At 32.2% G+C, this 19496-nt stretch overlaps 2 protein-coding genes and 1 non-coding gene across 4 annotated transcripts in view; 2 read left to right on the top strand and 1 right to left on the bottom strand.

Moving 5' to 3' along the window:
• Positions 1-19496, bottom strand: part of LOC129740152 (tudor domain-containing protein 6) — a 360358-nt gene that overhangs the window by 242011 nt on the left and 98851 nt on the right. The window lies entirely within an intron of this gene.
• LOC129740153 (uncharacterized) overlaps positions 1-19496 on the top strand; it is a 288116-nt gene that overhangs the window by 175981 nt on the left and 92639 nt on the right. The gene's annotated exons all lie outside the window — the stretch shown is intronic.
• Trnai-aau (transfer RNA isoleucine (anticodon AAU)) lies at positions 13379-13452 on the top strand. The gene has a single exon. It is a non-coding gene; the product is annotated as a tRNA-Ile (tRNA).

Here is a 19496-nt window from a genome sequence, read left to right as displayed (position 1 = left end):
TCTGACTGACGTCTGATAGTCCAACTGACAAACAAACTGACTGCCTTTCTGAATGGGTATCTGACCGTCTAAATATCTAACAAAATAACTGTCAAACTGATTGTCTGACTGACTTTCTGACTTCTGTCTAACTGACTAGCTGTCTGAAGAACTGTCTGATTGACTAACAGGCTGTCTGACTGACAGTCAGATTGACTTTCTGACTGACTGGCGATCTAAATGTCTAAATAATTGTCTGACTGTCTGATTGAAAGTCTGATAGTCTGACTGACTGACTGTGGAGTGTCTGACGTCTGATGATCTGGCTGACTTTTTAACTGACTGAATTGACTGTCTGAGAAGCTAACTAACTACCTGACTGACTTCATAACTGTCCGACTGACTAACTGATTTGTTGTTTGAGTAAATAACTGTTTGACTGTCCTGATTATCAAACTGACTGACTAACTGTCAGTCCATCCAACTGACAGCCTAACTGACTGTCGAAAGAACTGTCTGATGACTGACATTTTTGCTGGCTGAAAACTGTCTCATTGTCTTACTGACTGTCCGACTGAATGACTATTTGATGAACCGTCTTACAGACTGTCTGGCTGACTGTCAAACTTTCTGAACTGACTGACTGGTTGTCGAACTGTCTAACTGACTGTCTTATTGACTTTTCAGCATACTACCTGATATGCTGTCTGACTGTTGCTGAAGAACTGTGTGATAGACTGTCTAACTAACCGTCTTATTGACGTCTGAACTGATCGTCTGACTGACAGCCTGATAATCTGTCTGACTGACTGAAAGACAGAATGTTGGATTGACTGATTGTCTGACAGACTGTCTAACTGACTGCCCGACTGATTTTCTGACTGACTGGCTGTCTGTTTATCTAACATGACTGTCTGAATGACTTTCTGACTTTCTGACTGACAAACAGGCTGACTGCCTTTCTGAATGGGTGTCTGACCGTCTGAATGTCTAACAAAAGAACTGTCATACTGATTGTCTGACAGAGATTCTGATTACTGTTTTACTGACTGCTTGACTACCTGTTAGACTGTCTAAATGACTGTCTGTTAGGCTGTCTGAAAAACTGTCTGACTGGCTAACAGACTGATTTTCTGACTGACTGGCGATCTGAATGTCTAAATGAGTGTCTGACTGTCCAACCAAAAGTCTGAAATGCTGTTTGTCTGACGCATGATTTGACTGACTTTCTAAATGAATTAACTGGCTGTCTGAGAAACTAGCAAACTACCTGACTGACTAACTGTCTGACTAACTAACTGACTGAATGTCTGAGTAACTAACTGTTTGACTGTCCTGATTATTAAACTGACTGACTAACTGGCTGTCTGTCTAACTGACTATCTAAAGGGGCTGTTCACTAATTACGTAAGCACATAGGGGGGGTGGGGGGGTCTCACATTTGCTTACGATCTCTTACTAGGGGGGTAGGGGGGGTTTCCAAAAATCTTACGTAAGAAATGTTATATTAAAAATCCATCACAGCCACAACCATATGAAACCATATTGCTCAGGTTTTTTCACTCACTACTTATTCGTTGGTTAATTTTTATGTTATGTTATTTATCTTTTAATGCCTTTGAATTAATAAAAAAAGTTGCAGATTCTATAAAATTTATAGAGGACCAATTCGAACCAACATGCCATCAAAATACTAAATCACATTATTAAAAAAGATCGTCGCTTTTCGCTTTTGATCATAACAATCTTTATAATTGAGAAATTTATAGAAACGAAAAGGAAAATGGCGCGTTGTTATACCACGATTCGAATCCATCATATTTCGGAAATGACTTCATCCAGAAAATATCAATATAAGGCTCTTTAAATAATGAATTTCTAGACAGTTTTTTCAGTGATAGACACTACTAACTCTAAACTTTACAAACGATTTAGCAAAAAAATCCTAAGACTTTATCGCTTACCGCTGAATGAGTCTGAGCTTTGAGGTTAGTTGGCAACGAGATTGTCGTTAAACATTTTTGCCCCAATTCTAGTAGGAAGTATAGAATGATATTTTTTTAAAGATTTTTATGTTTTTCAGGTGATAAACATAACATTTTTTATGGTACCTTGTGATAACCTGATCTCTTTTTTTTTTAATCGAAATTTAGATTTTATATTGTTTATTTGATTGAGGAAAATTATTGAAGATTATATTGTTACCTCAAACATGCTACGTCTTGAATAATGTTTCTTTAATCGTTTATGACATTTCATCTGTTGTTTTGTATAGATTGTGCTTTTCAAATAAAGTTTTTTAATTTTACTTAAAAAGAGCTTTGCTTTGAAGCATGTATGTCTCATGTTTAATATTGTCAAGCAATTTTTGAAAAAAAAACGTGTCAATTTTTCAAAGAATAACAAAAACGTAAGATCTTACTAGGGGGGAGGGGGGGGGTTAGAAAAATCTTACTTTTTCTTACCAGGGGGGGAGGGAGGTTTGAAAATTTCCAAAATAGTGCTTACGTAATTAGTGCACGGCCCCAAAGAACGGTTCGATGACTGACATTTTTGCTGTCTAAATAACTGTTTCATTGTCTTACTGACTGTTCGATTGACTGATTATTTGATGAACTGCCTGGCAGACTGCCTGACTGGCTGTCAAGCTTTTTGAACTGACTGACTGACTGGTTGTCTAGCTGACTGTCTTATTGACTTTCCAACTGACTACCTGATACCTTGTCTGACTGTTGCTGAAGAACTGTGTGAAAGACTGTTTGACTGTATGTCTGACTAATTAACCGTCTAACTAACCGTCTGATTAACGTCTGAACTGATCGTCTGACTGACAGCCTGTTAGTCTGTCTGACTGACTGACAGACTTAATGTAAGACTGATTGACTGTCTGATGTCTAATTGACCGTCTGACAAACTGACTTAATATAGTTTTCTAGAATGTGGCTGGCGTTCCCTAGAGTAAGTTATTGTTTAGAAATAAAAATTAACAAATTTTGTTAAAAATTAATTTCAAAACAACTTCAGTCCACTGGTAGGCAACCTGTAGCTCTTTGGATGTGATTTCATAGCTCTCTAGCTTAATGTATCCATTTTTGGTTTTTTGTTAAAATAAAACTTAGATTTCAGCAAACAAACTAATATTTTATACAAGGAGAAGCTACTTTTTGTTAAAAAAAATAAAAAAGTACTGCAAGTTTCATATGTATGAACGTTTTTTCTATGGAAAAAAATGCTTCCAAACGCTCAACGTAGGGAATCAATGTACAAACACTCCTTTAAAAAACTCAAAATTCCATAAAAATTCTGCGTTTCGTATTTTAAGAAGCTAAAGATGCGAAAATGTGTTAAATCACGTCAACTTTCCAATCCACTTTTCAAAATTATTCTACTGTGACTGAAACAATTTTGACTATTCATAGATTGAAACGTGCAGTTTTTACAAAACAGAGAAAGAGAGAAAAACTTTTTTTTATTCAAAATGGAGAGTTGAGAGGACAGCCTTACCTTTGCGAGTCGGGAGGACAGCAAAGAAGAACAGAGAGCTGAGAGAACAGTTGTTAAAAAAGGGAAGTTGTGAGAACAGCCTTACCATCGCGAGTTGGGAGAACGCAAAGAAGAACAGTCATTAGAGAAGACAGCTGCTATAAAATGGACAAATTTTGAGAACAGCATTTGCAATTCGGGAGGACAGCAACCAAGAACAGTGCGTTGAGAGGACAGCTGTTAAATAAAGGGCAAGTTGTGAGAACAGCCCTACCTTTGTGGTTCGGGAGGACAGCAACGAAGAACAGCGAGTTGAGAGGACAGCTGTTAAAAAAGGCAAGTTGTGAGAACAGCCTTACGTTCACGAGTTGGAGCACCAGCAAAGAAGAACGGTGAGTTGAGAGGACAACTGTTAAAAAAGACAAGTTGTGAGAACAGCCTCACCTTTGCGATTCGGGAGGACAGCAACGAAGAACAGTGAGTTGAGAGGACAGTTGTGATAAAAAAGGGACAGTTGAGAGGATAGCCTTACCTTTGCGAGTCGGGAGGACAGCAAAAAAATACAGTGAACTTAGAGAACAGCTGATGGAAAAAAGAAGAGTTGGGAGGACAGCCCTACCTTTGCGAGTCGAGAGAACAGCAAAGAAGAACAGGAAGTCAAGAAGACTGCTGTTAAAAAAAAGGTTAAGCAGTGAGAACAGCTTTACCTTTGTGAGTCGGGAGGACAGCAAAAAAGAACAGTGAGTTGAGAGGACAGCTGTTGAAAAAAGGCGAGTTGGGAGGACAGCAAAACTTTGCTAGTCGGGAGGACAGCAGAAAAAATGGATGGTTGTGAGAACACCGAAACAATTGCGTGTCGGAAGGAACGCATTGAAGAAAAGCAAGTTGAGAAGACAGTTGATGGGAAAAAGGACGAGTTTTGAGGACAGCCAAATGAGGACAGTTTAGATAAAAAGCTTGTCAAAAGACAGCTGCAATAAAAAGAATGGTCAAGTTGAAAGAACTATAAACTATAAATTTTGTACAAATCGGTTTAGTAACAGAAGCGATATTTCGATTTTACTGAATAGTGCTGTTAATTGGTTTAACAACTGTTTAACTCTTAGCGATAAACGTGAGAAAGTGATAACTTCTCCTCTGTTTCAAAGACGATCGAGATGACTCGTCCAAAATAATTTTCTGTCAGTCAGTCCTAAATCTGAGTCTGACTGTCGAACTTGAACGCAAGCAAGAGGGGGTGCTTTCTTTCGGCAATTAGTTCTCACTTTGACGGGGCCCTTGGCCCTTGGCTTCATGCAAAAAAAAAACGATTAATTTTATCTTGTGCGTGAGCCAAAACTTAATAGTTATTAGTTTCCCAGCCTGAATCAAAATACTCAATGAGTTCATCCATTGAAAACTCGATTTAATACACTTTACAGTGGATTGTAGCCATGAGCCAAAAAGTGCGACAAGTTGTAGCTTTTCTTGCAGACTGTAAATTATATTCGAATACATATAACACAAAATAATAAACAAATGACAGATTTCTAAATTCTGAATCATAGAATAATGATTCAAGAATTCCAAACGCAGAAAAGACGAAGCGAATTAAAAAAATAAAAACTCAAAATTGTTTATAGGATACAAGTATTTTTTATATAAATAACAGTTTTCATGAAAATTAGATAATTTGCATCAAATTGGCGGGGTTTGAATGGCTGGATCCTAGAGTATCCTGTATGATCCCGATTCTATTTATTTATTTATTTTTTAAATAAGAATAACCCCAATGTTTTGGAATCACAGCATATGGTAATCTCAAAATAAACCAAATATAAAATTGAAGAATACAATTTAAAACAAAATGCCCAGTAGGGTGGCCCAAAATTGTACTATGTCTGGGATGTTGGGGGCTCAAGCTTCAAATGATAGCTTAGGGTGTAAGAAACAATATTTTATATGGCGGCGACACAGAAAAATGATGTTTAGAGGTCGCACTGGTTCGATTTTTGAAAAAAAACGCAATTTTTTCGACATTTTGTCCTAATATCATTTTCAGATCTTGTAAAAGTATCCAACATGTGTTTCTAATATTTTTTAAATTTTCTTCATAATGTAAGTTTTAAACTAAAAATTTATTGGGACTATTTTGGACTCTCAATTTGTATGTATGATTTTTTGAATTACGCAATACTGTGCATTCTTGTAAAAAAAATAATTAAAATTAACAAAAAAGTGTACTTTGGATTAAGATTTTTAATCAATATTGAATTCAAAAGATGCGCGACGTTTAAATGTGTAACTTTGCAGAAGAAAGTGTATAGCTATGACTTGTCGTTTCAAGGTATTTCAAGTTTCACTGTGGAAAAAAGTCACAATTTTCAAATTTTTGCTAAGAATTGCTCTATATTATGATGTTGTTGAGTTTCGAGCAATCTAAGAACCAAATAAACTTCTGATATCAAATTTTTTCATCCTTTTATCGATCCTTCAATCAGCAGAAACAACCATGACTAGTTTCTAGATTTTTATTTTAAATTTATTTAGTGGTTGTGACCATAAAACATTCACCAAACCGTCACCCAAGTATGGGTAACACGAACTTCAATCAATAAAAAATCTAGAAACTTGGAATGGTTCTTTCTGATGATTTTAGGATAGATAAAAGGATGAAAAATTTTTATATCAGGAGTTTATTTGGTTCTTTGATTGCTCGAAACTCATCAACATCATAATATAGAGCAATTCTTGGCAAAAAATTGAAAATTGTGACTTTTTTCCACAGTGAAACTTGAATTACTTTGAATCGACAAGTCATAGCTGTACACTTTCTTCTGCAAAGTTGCACATTTTAACGTCGCGCATCTTTTGAATTCAATGTTGATTAAAAATCTTAATCCAAAGTACACTTTTTTGTTAATTTTAATTATTTTTTTTTTACAAAAATTCACAGTATTGCGTTATTTAAAAAATCATACATACAAATTGAGAGTCCAAAATAGTCCCAATAAATTTTAAGTTTAAAACATACATTAGAAAGAAAATTTAAAAAATATTAGAGACACATGTTGGATACTTTTACAAGATCTGAAAATGATATTTGAACAAAATGTCGAAAAAATGGCCTTTTTTCAAAAATCGAACCAGTGCGACCTCTAAACATCATTTTTCTGAGTCGCCGCCATATAAAATATTGTTTCTTACACCTTAAGCTATCATTTGAAGCTTGAGCCCCCAACATCCCAGCCATAGTACAATTTTGGGCCACCCTAATGCCCAGCCATGTGTTTCAAATTTTCCAACGTTTGTTCTGAGTAACCTCTGAAGTGAAAGAAATGAGAGTAAAGAAAATATTATTGGGTGAAATCATATGTGCATCTCACTTCATTACTCTAATGCAAATCGACCACCCAAACCGTATAGCAATTCTAATAAATTGTAGAACAACTTACATGATTAAACAATCGCTGGAGTTATATACGATACAGTAGCATAGAGTCCAACAATCGGCCCAATAAATAAATAAATGAATTTTTCGACAACCTTCCCGATTCGGAAATAGTCGACATATTGTCGATTTCGACAATTTTTATAATGTCAACATTCATGTCAGTTTGTAACTTAGACAATTTTGCCAATTTTATCAATTTGGTAATTCAAATGACCAAACTAATCAAAATTGCAAAGTTGCAAATAACAAAAAAATTCAAAAAAATGACAAAAATTACTCAATAGGAAAAACTTACAAAATTGACTAAAATGACAAGTATGGAAAAAAATACTAAATTTTAAAAAAATGACAAAATTGAAAAATGGACAAGAATGATAAAAATAGCCAAAATGACATAAATGACCGGAATGGCAAAATGGCAAAAAGACAAAGATGTCAAATATTACCAAAATGACAAAATTTGACAAAATTGACATAAATGTTAAAACTGACAAATTAAGAAAATTTAAATACGACAAAAATGGCACAAACGTATTAAAAATTATAAAATTAGAATAAATGACAAACCTGACTAATCAATTTTTGGAAAATGACAAATCGAAAAAATTAACAAAATTGACTAAATTTAAAAAAATGCTTCAATTTTGCAAACTTTCTCAATATTATCAATTTTGTGAATAAGGTCAATTATTTTCAACAGTGTTGTCAATTTTGTAACTTTTTTTTATTCTTGTAATTTTTGTCATCTTGCCATTTATGACATCTTTGTAACTTTTTTTTTGCCCTTTTTTTAATTTTTCAAAATTTTTATAATTTTTTTCATCTTGTCATTTATGACATTTTTGTAATTTTTTATTGTTTTTGAATCTTTTGTCATTTTTGTAATTTTTCAACTTTTTGACATTTTTTTATATTTGTAATTTTTGTCATCTTTGTCATCTTATCATTTACAACCGTTTTGTAATGTTTTGTTGTTTTGGTCATTTTTGTCATTTTATTATGTTTATCATTTGTTTAATTTCTAAAATTTTTGTCATGTTTGTCGTTGTAAAAAATGTGTGTGACTTTTGATATTGAAATTTTGTGAAATGTGTGAGTTTTGTCATTTTTGTCTAGTTTGTCAATTTTTAAATTTCTATTTATTTTGCCAATTTTGTAATTTGGGAAATGTGGTAAATTTTGTCAGTTTTTTTCAAATTGTCAATTTGGTTATTTTGTCATTTTTATTATTTTTTATATTTTTCAATATCATCAAATTGTCTGTTTTGTCATGTCGATTTTGTTACTTTTCTCATTTTTTTTAAATAATGTTAATTTTTTCATTTACGTCAATTTTGGCATAAAGCATGCTAGTAATAGATTGCCATAGATGTTTTATTTTTTGTCAAAACATATTTCAAATGTCATTTTTGTCAATCTGGCCATTTTTGTCCTTATAGTCTATTTTGAGAATTATATCAATTATTTTCCATAGTGTTGTCAATTTGGTCGTTTTTGAAACTTTTGTCATTTTTGTAATTTTGGACATTTATGACATTTTTGTCATTTTGTAACTTTATAAATTTTTGTAATTTTGGTCATTTTTGTAATTCCTGTTATTATTATCATTTGTTTAATTTTTTAAATTTTTGCCATTTTTGTCCTTTTTTAAGTTTTGTCATTTTTGCAATTTTTCTCATTTTGTCATTTTTGTCAATTTTTGGTTAATTTTGGAAAATGTGTAAATTTTGTCAAGTTTGTCAATTAAAAAAAAAGTATTCTCTCAATATTGTAATTTGGGCTATGTGGTAAATTTTGTCAATTTTCTTTTTCAAATTGTCAATTTAATTAATTTGTCATTTTTATTATTTTGTCATATTTGTCAGTATCGTCAAGTTTTCAGTTTTTTCATGTCGATTTTGTCACTTTTCTCATTTTTATAAATAATGTCAATTTTGACATGAAGCATGTTAGTAATTGATTGCTAAAGATATTTTATTTTTTGTCAAAACATATTTCAATGTCAAATTTGTCAAGATTTTCTTTATAGTCTGTTTTGGTAATTATATCAATTATTTTCAACATTGTTGTCAATTTTGTCGTTTTTTAAACTTTTGTCAGTTTTGTAATTTTGGTCATTTATGACATCTTTGTCCTTTTTGTAACTTCAGAAATTTTTGAAATTTTGGTCATATTTGGGATTCTTGTTATGATAATCATTTGTTTAATTTTTTTTTTTAAATTTTGTCATTATTATCCTTTTTATTCATTTTGTCATTTTTTGTCAATTTTGTTCATTTTGTCATGTGTAAATTTGGCAAGTTGTCAATTTAAAAAAAAATAATTTTCTTAATTGTGTAATAAGGGCAATGTGGTAAATTTTGTCAGTTTTTTTAAATTGTCAATTTGATTATTTCGTTATATTTGTCAGTATCGTCAAGTTGTCAGTTTTGTCATGTGGATTTTGTCACTTTTCTAATTTTGGTAAATTATTTGTTTATTGTCATTTTTATTACTTTGTCAAATCTGTCAAATTTGTCAATATCGCCAAATTGTCAATTTTGTCAATAATATCAATTGTGTCGATTTTGTCACTTTTCTCATTTTTGTTAATACTGTCAATTTTGTAATGAAGCATGTTAGTAATAGATTGCTTAAGATATCCTCAAAATTTTAATAACTTTCTTCTACCATATAGGTTTTAAGGACTGATGTTTTGTCAAAATATATTTCAAATTTAATGACAAAAAGTTTTGCTTTTTACTATACCGGATTTTTTTAACCATTTTGCAATTGGGGGAAATGAGACTTTCCTCGTCTACTGAGTGCTAAAAGGTGTTCATCATTTGTTTTAAAAATTGTTTTTCAGCTGCTACAATGTTTTTTTTTGCATCTGTTCAATTGCATTATCGTTTGTTACATAATTTTTTTTTAATTGCATGAATATTTATGGAAAATTGGGGTATTTGAGGCTCTTCTCTTGAACTTAACGCTAAGTGGTGTACCTCTATCGATTCAGCAATGAGGTTTACAAGTCTTTTATTCATTTTTTTTTGCATTTTATGATGCATTGTCATTTTTTATAATGATTTTTTTTTTAATATCGCCTGATTTAAGAGGAAATAGGGACGAGTGCGGTTATTCTCCTAAGCTTAACACTGAGCGTTTCAAACCACTCGATCTAAGTTTGCCGAAAAAAATTCTGTGTTTTGAAGATAGAAAATTCTGACTTTTTGTGATTTTACCCAAAAACTCTGTGACGGTTTTCTGTGAAGCTTTTTCCATTAATTATATTCAAAAGTCATGTCAAATTGCGTCTTTTTTATATTTTACTTAAGACAAAACAATTAACATTACCAATTTTCTCATATTTTTTTTTTAATTCAAAGATAATTATCCAAGATGTATATTAACATAAAAAAATAATTTTTAAAAAAAGGTTCAAAATTTGAAAATTCTGTGAAATCTATGAATATTTTTAAAATTCTGTGTTCTATGACACGGATTCTGTGATAAAAAATTGGCTCAAATTTCTGCGAAACTGTAGATTTTTCTGTGATTTCGGCAACCTTTTACTCGATTCAGCGACTAATTTTAAATGGAATCACTTGGTTTTTGCATTTTGTACGTGATTTGTTCGGTTGTTTCAGTAAAATGTATAAATTTATAAAAATTAGGGGAAGTTAGAACTATTTAGCCGTTTCTATTCATTCTAATGCAAAAAAGCAACACGATTAGCTTGAGGATGAATAATTCAACCCAAAATAATCATTGATGATGAAAAATTGCTGGATTATACTTTATATGACTGCATCACTCTGAAAAATTTCTCATGTATAGGGGAAAAAAGGGAAAATAAGCCATTTGTGTAAAAACAAAAATTGGGGTACACCAATTGATTCAGATGACATTTTTAAATAAATGAGTAAAGAGTCAAACAATTTCTTGTAGCATGTAGATTGCTACAAAAGTAGAATCGAAATTATGCCATTATACCCAAACCAAAATAGGGGAAATCGGACAACATGAGGCATTTAGAGACATTTTTTTATCAAAAAACAGTGTGAACCATTTGCTTCCTCGTGTTTTTTACATGAAGAAAGGTTTTTTTGAGTGAGACTATCTTGCTTGAATTGTATACCGTTTTTAGCTCGAAGATCCCTACTGTGCATTGGTCTAAAATACAAAATCTTTTCTAGTTTTCTAAGCCTAAGTAATAACGTTGTTTCTAAAATTGGTAGGAATAAATTGAAATTTTTCAAGATCTCTAGATCAGAAAAGTCCTCCAGTAATGTCAGATGTTCCAACAAGAGTTTTCTAAAAATAGTAGGATACAATTTTTTTAAAGGGTTCCATCTCTGACGCTAGAATATTGAAGGAAAACCTTAATCCTTTTTCGATAAAAAATAAATAAATTAATTTTAAAACAGTTTTCACATTTAAAATAGGTTCATTCGATTATCGGTTTACTTTGGCGAATTTTGCTGAAAAATGATGACTTTCCTATCCTGCTTCTTCAGCAAAAAAGTGATCTTCTCAACTCGATAAATTTAGAATTTCCATCCAAAATAATATTATGTGGCGCCAACTATTCCATTTGAACTAAGGTTGCCAGATTGCCCGGATTTTTCCAGACTTGCCCGGATATATGCCGCAAAAATTTGAGTAAAATCCGGTCCGTCCCAGTTGTCCGGATTTTGTTGGAAAAAGCTCGGATTTTGCCGGAATTTATTCACCTTATTAATAAATTCTAACAAAAAACTCAAATTGAGTTAATATAGTTTTTGATTTTTACGTACAAAACGATTTTTTGTTGTTGTAAGTTTTATCCAAATCATCAGGTCTTGTGTTTTGGAAGCCTAGAATACGATTTAAAATCTGCTGATGTGGTTTGATGAAAAAAATAATATTTGAAGTGCTTTCTTCTTGATTTTTACTGAATAATTTCACGGTTTTGCCAAAATTTGCCCGGATATTGCCCAGTTTTTGGGTTGAATATTTCAAATCAAATGCCCGGATTTTGTCAGGTTTTTAGATAAAATTTCCGGGATTCGTTCGGTCCGGGTATGTCCAGAAAAAATTCTGACAACCTTAATTAAAACAGCTGTACAATTGATCGCAGCTTTTCAAATACAAATTCTGCAATTCAAATCGAGCTCCAACCAAAGTAAAGATATATCTAAACCACATTTGAGAATAACACCTCATGTGAAGAGCTTCAATTAAAAAAAATCATGAAAATATTCTTCCTAATTTTTGCCGTCATGGTAAGTTTCTTTCTTCAATCGACATTCGTCAAGCTCTTCCACAAAAATTAACCCTCTATTTTCAGGTGGCTTCATCGTTGGCCCAAACGAATCATCCCAACTTCCGGCGGATCAGAATCACCGGGGCCAAGATCGACATTCCCGTCAATCTTCCGCTCCCGAAGGTTGATACCGTCAATGCGTTGGATGCGCTGGACCACATCCCGATTATCGAGGATCGCCACTTCCAGCTGCCGGTGACGCTGAAACCGATTCCCTTCTTCCTGGGCCGGCACCCATCGATGGGATGACCGAGTGAATAAGTGATTGAGAAAAGTTGTTGAATATGTAAAAATAAATAAATATCTTCAAGAAAAATACAACTTCTAAGATTCGTGTTTTTAAAAGAAAAAGAAATTTGGTCATGACAAAATAAGGATTCATCTGATTAATACTAAATTAATTACTTTCATATGTATTCCGATAGCATTGCAAACAAAAGAAATGAATGACATTTTAAAATGCCTTTTTTTATAATTCAATTTGTTACATAAAAAAAAACCCTGTCATTTATCTCAATTGAGAGCTACCCTTTTTTTTGTCGTTTTCGCTGAGAGAAAAAAAAACAGGACAAATGTAGTAACCGATGTTTGGGTTTTGGATTGTAATTTTTCGTTATTTGGGTTCGGTTTGTTCGTTTTTTTTGCCACTTCTGAACTACACAAAACTCGCAACAGTCTCCCGCGCCGATTTATATTTGATATTATTTTTACACGCACAAAACATATGTTGGATTGATTGGTTGCGGGCGCCCTGTTTTTTTGCACTCTTTTAAAACCCGAATGAAAAACATTTAAATTATTCATTTTTGCGACTGCACCCGTTTGTTTTTTGCTCCTCTCGCATTTGTGCCAATTCGGGTTTGACTCTGAGGCCAAACCACCGATAAATCGGTGCTTAAAATTTATGCCATTTTTTTCTGGCGTTCCACCGATAGAAGTGATGAAGAATTAAAAAACCGATTTCAAAGGTAACACGTGCGGTAATTATTTTACATCTCGGATCAATCGGCAATCAATCGGTGTGGTTCTACTTTCTTTTTGAAGGTTTTTTTTTCAATATTTACCGCGTAAACGCAGTAAAAAATGTGAGTTAAAATAAAAGTGCTGCGGTTAGAATAATTAATTTTTTAATGCAAACGAATGGCTTCTGTAAATAATTAATAAAAGCTATATCGTTGATGAATATGAGACCAGGTGGCTCCATAGCTCAGTTGGTTAGAGCGTCGTGCTAATAACGCGAAGGTCGTGAGTTCGATCCTCTCTAGAGCCAAACATATTTTATTAAAATAATCCCAGGTTTCCTAAAACAAACGCTTTTTTACCAGGCAGGGTAGCTAAAATTTACGTCCATTACTTTTAACTACAGCTAAGTTTTTCCTCATTGAGAGGTGTTTCTAGTTATCACCACTAGAAGTAGCTGTTCAACAAACAGCAGTCATAAATCTAAAACCTAAACAGGAAACCATATAACACCAGCAGTAGCCGCTTAAAGTTGACTGATTTTTTTTTTGCGTTCCCAAGACAAGATGAAAAAAAAATCCGCGAGAAAAAACCCGCGACCGGAATCGCTGTTTCGATTAAAAGCCAGTGGAGGGTCGGATCAAACTTGAGGACTACAAAAACCAACAAACCCAAACCAATTTTCACGGTCGTCCATCAGTTGAGCCGAGACGTGGCGACCGTCATTCAATTGTCTGTTCCCCCCATTCTTCTATTAATAAGAATATCAGTCACCGAGGTGTTTCTTCGGATTAAGTTCGGTTGGTTGTTCACCGCAGGTCATGTCATGTCTGTCAAACGGACTGAAAAATCTGACAACGCACCGACAACTGAGGAAAACAAACTAGAAAAAAGCCGCATAGACTTCAGTCTACGTCAGTGTTCAGAAAGATAAAGTAGGTTTGTTTCAAATCAACAACGTCTTCTCGAAAAAATAGAAAAAAAAAACACTCATCAACCTTTTAAAAAATTCAGCAGCAAGTTGTTTTCTCTTTGTGCTTATCAATATTGAAACAAAATTTAGGATCAATCGGATAGCTGCATGGCGACCGTCATAAAGCTTTTTTTTTCCAAATACATGTACATAGTAGGGTGGCAGACAAATGGGTCATGACAAATTTCGCAAACCGACCACAAACAATTTGTAGATTGTTGAAGGCCAACCTGTGAAAAATTTCAGCTCAATCGGACATAATTTAGGCCTTAAAGCGATCAAATTTTCGGTTTTTGACCCTCAAAAATCAATAAAGAGAGAACCAGGAAGGAAATCGGAAAAATCGAAATTATAATTAGATGCCAATTGATTTAAAGATGCATAACACGTCGAAATCTGGTGTTATTTCTTTTTCTTCTAAATTCAACATTTCAAAAAATCCCATTAGGGAAATATGGAAAATCGAAATTTTAATTTTTATGCAAAACGACTTAAAAATTCATCAAACGTTGAGATCTGGTAAAATCTCGAGCACAAAATTTTTGCCAAAAGATCGACTTTTTGGGACTTCGGTTTTCCGCAAAATGGTCCCAGAAAGTCGATTTTTGACATTTTTTTTTAGAAAAGACCAGGTTTTGACGTTTTGGCATTTTAAGGTCATTTTGCATCAAAATTCAAATTTCGATTTCTCTGATTTCCTTTGGACCCTCCTAAGGCAGTGGTCGGCAACCTGCGGTTCTTCGACTCAAAGCTTAAATATTATTTATTTGATTGAAAAATATATTTGAAAAAAATTAAGTTTAGCCAATATTTGAGTTTTGTAACCTGAATCAAAAAAAAAAAAAAATAATACCACGATTTTTATAGGTCAGATAAACTTCCCGGATTGACATAGTTTTAGAAACAAGCCGAAGCGTCCAAACAGCGAAAACTTATCTCAAATTTTATTGAAGTTTTACTAAATCTTTTTTTTTGTTTTATGCTGTTTTTTCATCGGAATAAACATCAATATTAATGACATCATTTTTCGTAAAACTGTTTTAATACAACCCTAAATTTAACCAATTTGTTTCCATTCTTTTCACAAATTGCGGACCAAATACGAGATATCTCGTTTTTCATCTCTAATTTCTAAGATATAGTATGCAAAATTTCGGCGTTTCCCAGCTTAGATTTCTTCGCGGTCCTTAATGTGCTTAGGAAGTTGAACTGCAGATGACAATTAATTGGCTCTTGAATGATTTTAGTTTTCTCTCATCCATGATGTATACTTATAAGAGCAATTCGATTTATTGTGCGAAACACTATAAAACTCATTTTATAAAATTTTTGAATAAATAGTTTTTCAAATAAAAGCTTATTTTAACGTGCATTTAAATGCACGAGCAAACTGCAAACTGAAATTAAGCGCATGAAATGAAAATATAAAATTTATGAAATTAACTTGACATTAAAACTCAGAATTTATAATTTTTGATAGCGTTTTTATATTAAATTTAGTTATTAATGATGAATGATAAATTTAAATTTTTAATTAATGTTGTCATAAAAAAAAACTATTTTTGGTAATTTTTTTTAAATTTCAATCATTAAAAATAAGAACTAAAAACGCCCATGCCAGATACAAGAAAGACTACAGAAACCAACCTGATAACTGTATCTTCGAAAAATAAACTTTGACTGGAATGCAAATCGAATGTTGAGTTTCGAGCAGAATCATTTTTTTTTAAGATTTTTCCAATTAAACTAGGTTTCATATCAATAAATATTGAATTGATGTTGATGGATAAACAAAACATAATGATCGACTTAAATTTGAAATGGCCAACATACTTATCTGGTGTTGAAATTTATCAGCTCTTTGAAAACTCATTTACTTTATGAACTTAATATACGAAAACAGAAGAAATTACAAAAACCTATTTGAAAGCTTAATCACTGTTTTTAGTTTCCAGATTTTGTCCGTCCGATTTGGCCGTCGTTTTGGTAATATGTCGCATGTTATAATTTAAAAATTGATAAGTTTTCGGTAAAATCGATCTTTGAAAACTGGTAAACTAATGAAAACACTTGCGAACTCAAAGCTGAGTTTGAATCAATTTATCATCTTTCATTCAATCGAAGATTCAGATTGTGACTAGATTCTTGTTTCATTCAGAGATAAAATGTTAAAAAAATAAATTCTACAATTTTTAGAAATTCTATACGATAATATTACAGCTTTTTCTGACAAAATTCCAGAATATTATTGAGAATTTGGTTTTAAAGATTTCAACTCATTAGTTTTTTTTTAAATATCAAAGATTCATTTACTTGAAAGTTTCACCAAAATTCCCGTTTTTTGCATGTTTGTTTCAAACAAAAAATATTCCATATTTTAACAAAAAATAAACCAAACACATTTTCCTCAGAACTTTAAATAAATTTCTGTCTTCGGGAAAGTTGAGCATTAAAATAAAATCTTTAACTTGAAAATATTGATAACATTCTATTGCTTTGCCAAAAAAGTGCACAAATTTGTTCAGTAAACTTTTTGTTTTCCAAATTTATCTCGAAAAATAGAATTGATAGGAAAAAAATCTAATTAAATGTTTGGAATCACCGGAAATAGGTCAAGATTGTCTTTGCAATCCGGAAAAATATGATTTTTTTTTTGCTATTGTAATCTATATTGACATAAAAATACATTTTTTTTGTGATGCATAAATTCTACAGGCAAAAATGTAAGGCAAAAGTTATTTTTGATAATTAAAAAAGGTTCTCTGCGCATAATTTAAGAAGATGAAATTTTTCGAGTACATAAATTAAAAATAGTTAGTTGAAGTTTGGGAGGTGTTATATTTAATCGTTTTAGTGTTGTTGTTCAAAATGTTATTCGAAATGATCGAAAAAAAAATTCTACTACCACAAAACTAAGAAATCCTCATTCCTTATATTGACATATTGATAGTCCATATTAGAGATGTACCGAATAGTGGTATTCGGCGAACGGCCGAATACCGAATATTGACCTTTTCAACTATTCGGCCAAACGAATATTCGGTCGAATATTCTATAGAGTTTCCAATGAAAAAAGCTTAAGTGATTATTTCAATGCTTTCTATTTCTTCCATATTAATACCCCTCATGCTTTTAGTCGATTATTTTCAACCAGATGATATTATCGGATTATGTATTACAAGATATTTTTTAAGTAGGGGTCTTTCTGATTTTTCAAATGTCACCAATAACCGAAAAGACATCAGATGACTAGTCGCTTCGAGGGCGTTTATCACCAAAGCGATTGCGTTCCTGTGAAATCTGCGATAAAACATATCGAAACAGGTTTAAAGCTATTTGAAATTGCTTCTCTAATATTAAATTAGATGAAGGTCGAATTTGAGAAAGATATCTTTAAAACAGTTGTTGAAAAGATAGATTATCTTTAACCTTAAGCAAATCATACTTTCAACCAGGGCAGAATTAATGTATATTTTGAAATTTTTCAAAAATTGAACACAAAATCTAAACAATTTTGAAGAGGAATTTGAGTTTTTTATTTTGTTTAGCAAATAATCTGAATAAACCCGAGCAAACCTCGGAAAGTATTAAACAATATCTGGATATCCCGTCCAGGTTTGACTTAACTGGGTTCTTTACTGGATTTATGGCAAGCCTGAATATATCCAGAAAATTTGGAATAAACTATAATCAAAGTATAAAGCGATACCGTTCGGCATTCTCCTGTACGATCTACAGTGAAATATACGCGGATTCACCTTAGATGCTTTGCAGAAACCATAAGTCTTAAGGATTGTGTAGCTTTAACAACATTACTTTTATATATTTTATAAATTATCACAGTAGTAGATATTCGGCCTATTCGGCCTATTCGGCCGAATACTTAGCTCAACTATTCGCTGAGCCAAATATTCGGCTTAACGGTTTTTCGGCGATATTCGGCGCCGAATATTCGGCCGACCGAATATTCGGTACATCTCTAGTCCATATGTTTCACTTTTACTAACCAAGCTAAAAAAACATAAGGAATGATGATTACTTAGCGTTGCTGATTGACTTAGTTTTGTCAAAAAACAATAATGCGACTCTTTCAAACTCCAAAATTTTGAAAAAAAAATAATGTTTTGGCTCTTTTGATTCTAAAGGTTGCCGACCACTGTCCTAGGGTTATTATTGGGATTCAAAAAACCGAAACTTTGACCGCTTTAAGGCTCTCCTAAATAAAGTCCGATTGAGCTGAAAATTTGCACAGTTTAGTTTTTTGGGGTTAATCTAGGCTTACCGGATGCTTTCTGAAAAAAGGGGAAAATTTCACGTAAAAAAGCAGGACATCGCCGAAAAAAATGGGACATTTTGAAAACTTTTAAAACCATTATTTTTATGACCATTCCCATACATATGGATATGTTCCATCAGCTAAAATAGTAATAAAATAAGGATAAATTAAATTGGTTTTAAAATTAAATTCTCAAGAAAACTTCCATCTTTGTAAAATGCGAATACTTCAGTCCAGAATGTTGTAGTTGAGAGTAACTTATAATCAGAAATTTGAAGATAGTTTTTGAGGGTGGCAAACGAGTTATCATTATCAAATTACCGCTTTTCTCGATCGAGATTTTATGATTTTCCTAGTTAACAACTACATGAAAGTGATTATCAGCGTTTTTTTTAAATCAAAATAAGGCCTTCCTTTAAATTTCAAACGTATGAATATTCTGATAATGATGGTGTTTGTTGGGATCTCTACTTAAAGTAGTTTAAACAAACGATGAAGAAAATAATTGAGACCCTTAGAATCAGAGGGATGAGGTGCCAAAATCACCAGCTTTGAGTTAAGTACATCTACCAAACGATTCTGTATATCTCAATCTACATCTGCTGCAAAACTCTGATTTTGTTGATAAGTTTGTCAACACTGTTTCGATTCAATTAAAACGATGATATTCCAATTTGAAATTACTTTATCGCACACAGAATTTGACTATTGAGCTCTTATTTCTTGAAATATAATCATCAACGATGAATTTCGAGTGAATTACGGATCTATAAATCAAAACTTAACAACGTAAGGTTTCGATTCATGATTCGAAATTTAACTGATTAATTCTGATTGATATACTAATTTAATTTTTTCTCAGCAATTTTGAAAACAGAATTCGCTAAGTTCTAAAATTATTCTGAAATTTGGTTTTTATTCTTGTCTTGAATACTGAGTGAGCCTGAGCCTAAGTTCTGGAAGATTGACTTTGGACTGGGCTTGTTAATCTAATCATTTGCAAGCTAACCAGAAAATTAGAATATCGTAATTTAAATTTTATTTTTAAAGTTCTAATACAAACTTTGAAAATTATTATAAGGCTTAAATTTGCTTTTCAAGTTCG

The sequence above is a fragment of the Uranotaenia lowii genome, chromosome 1, assembly GCF_029784155.1.
Source record: "Uranotaenia lowii strain MFRU-FL chromosome 1, ASM2978415v1, whole genome shotgun sequence".
NCBI lineage: Eukaryota > Metazoa > Arthropoda > Insecta > Diptera > Culicidae > Uranotaenia > Uranotaenia lowii.
Note: the sequence above shows the minus strand (reverse complement) of the source record. Positions and strands in the feature narration are given on the sequence as shown.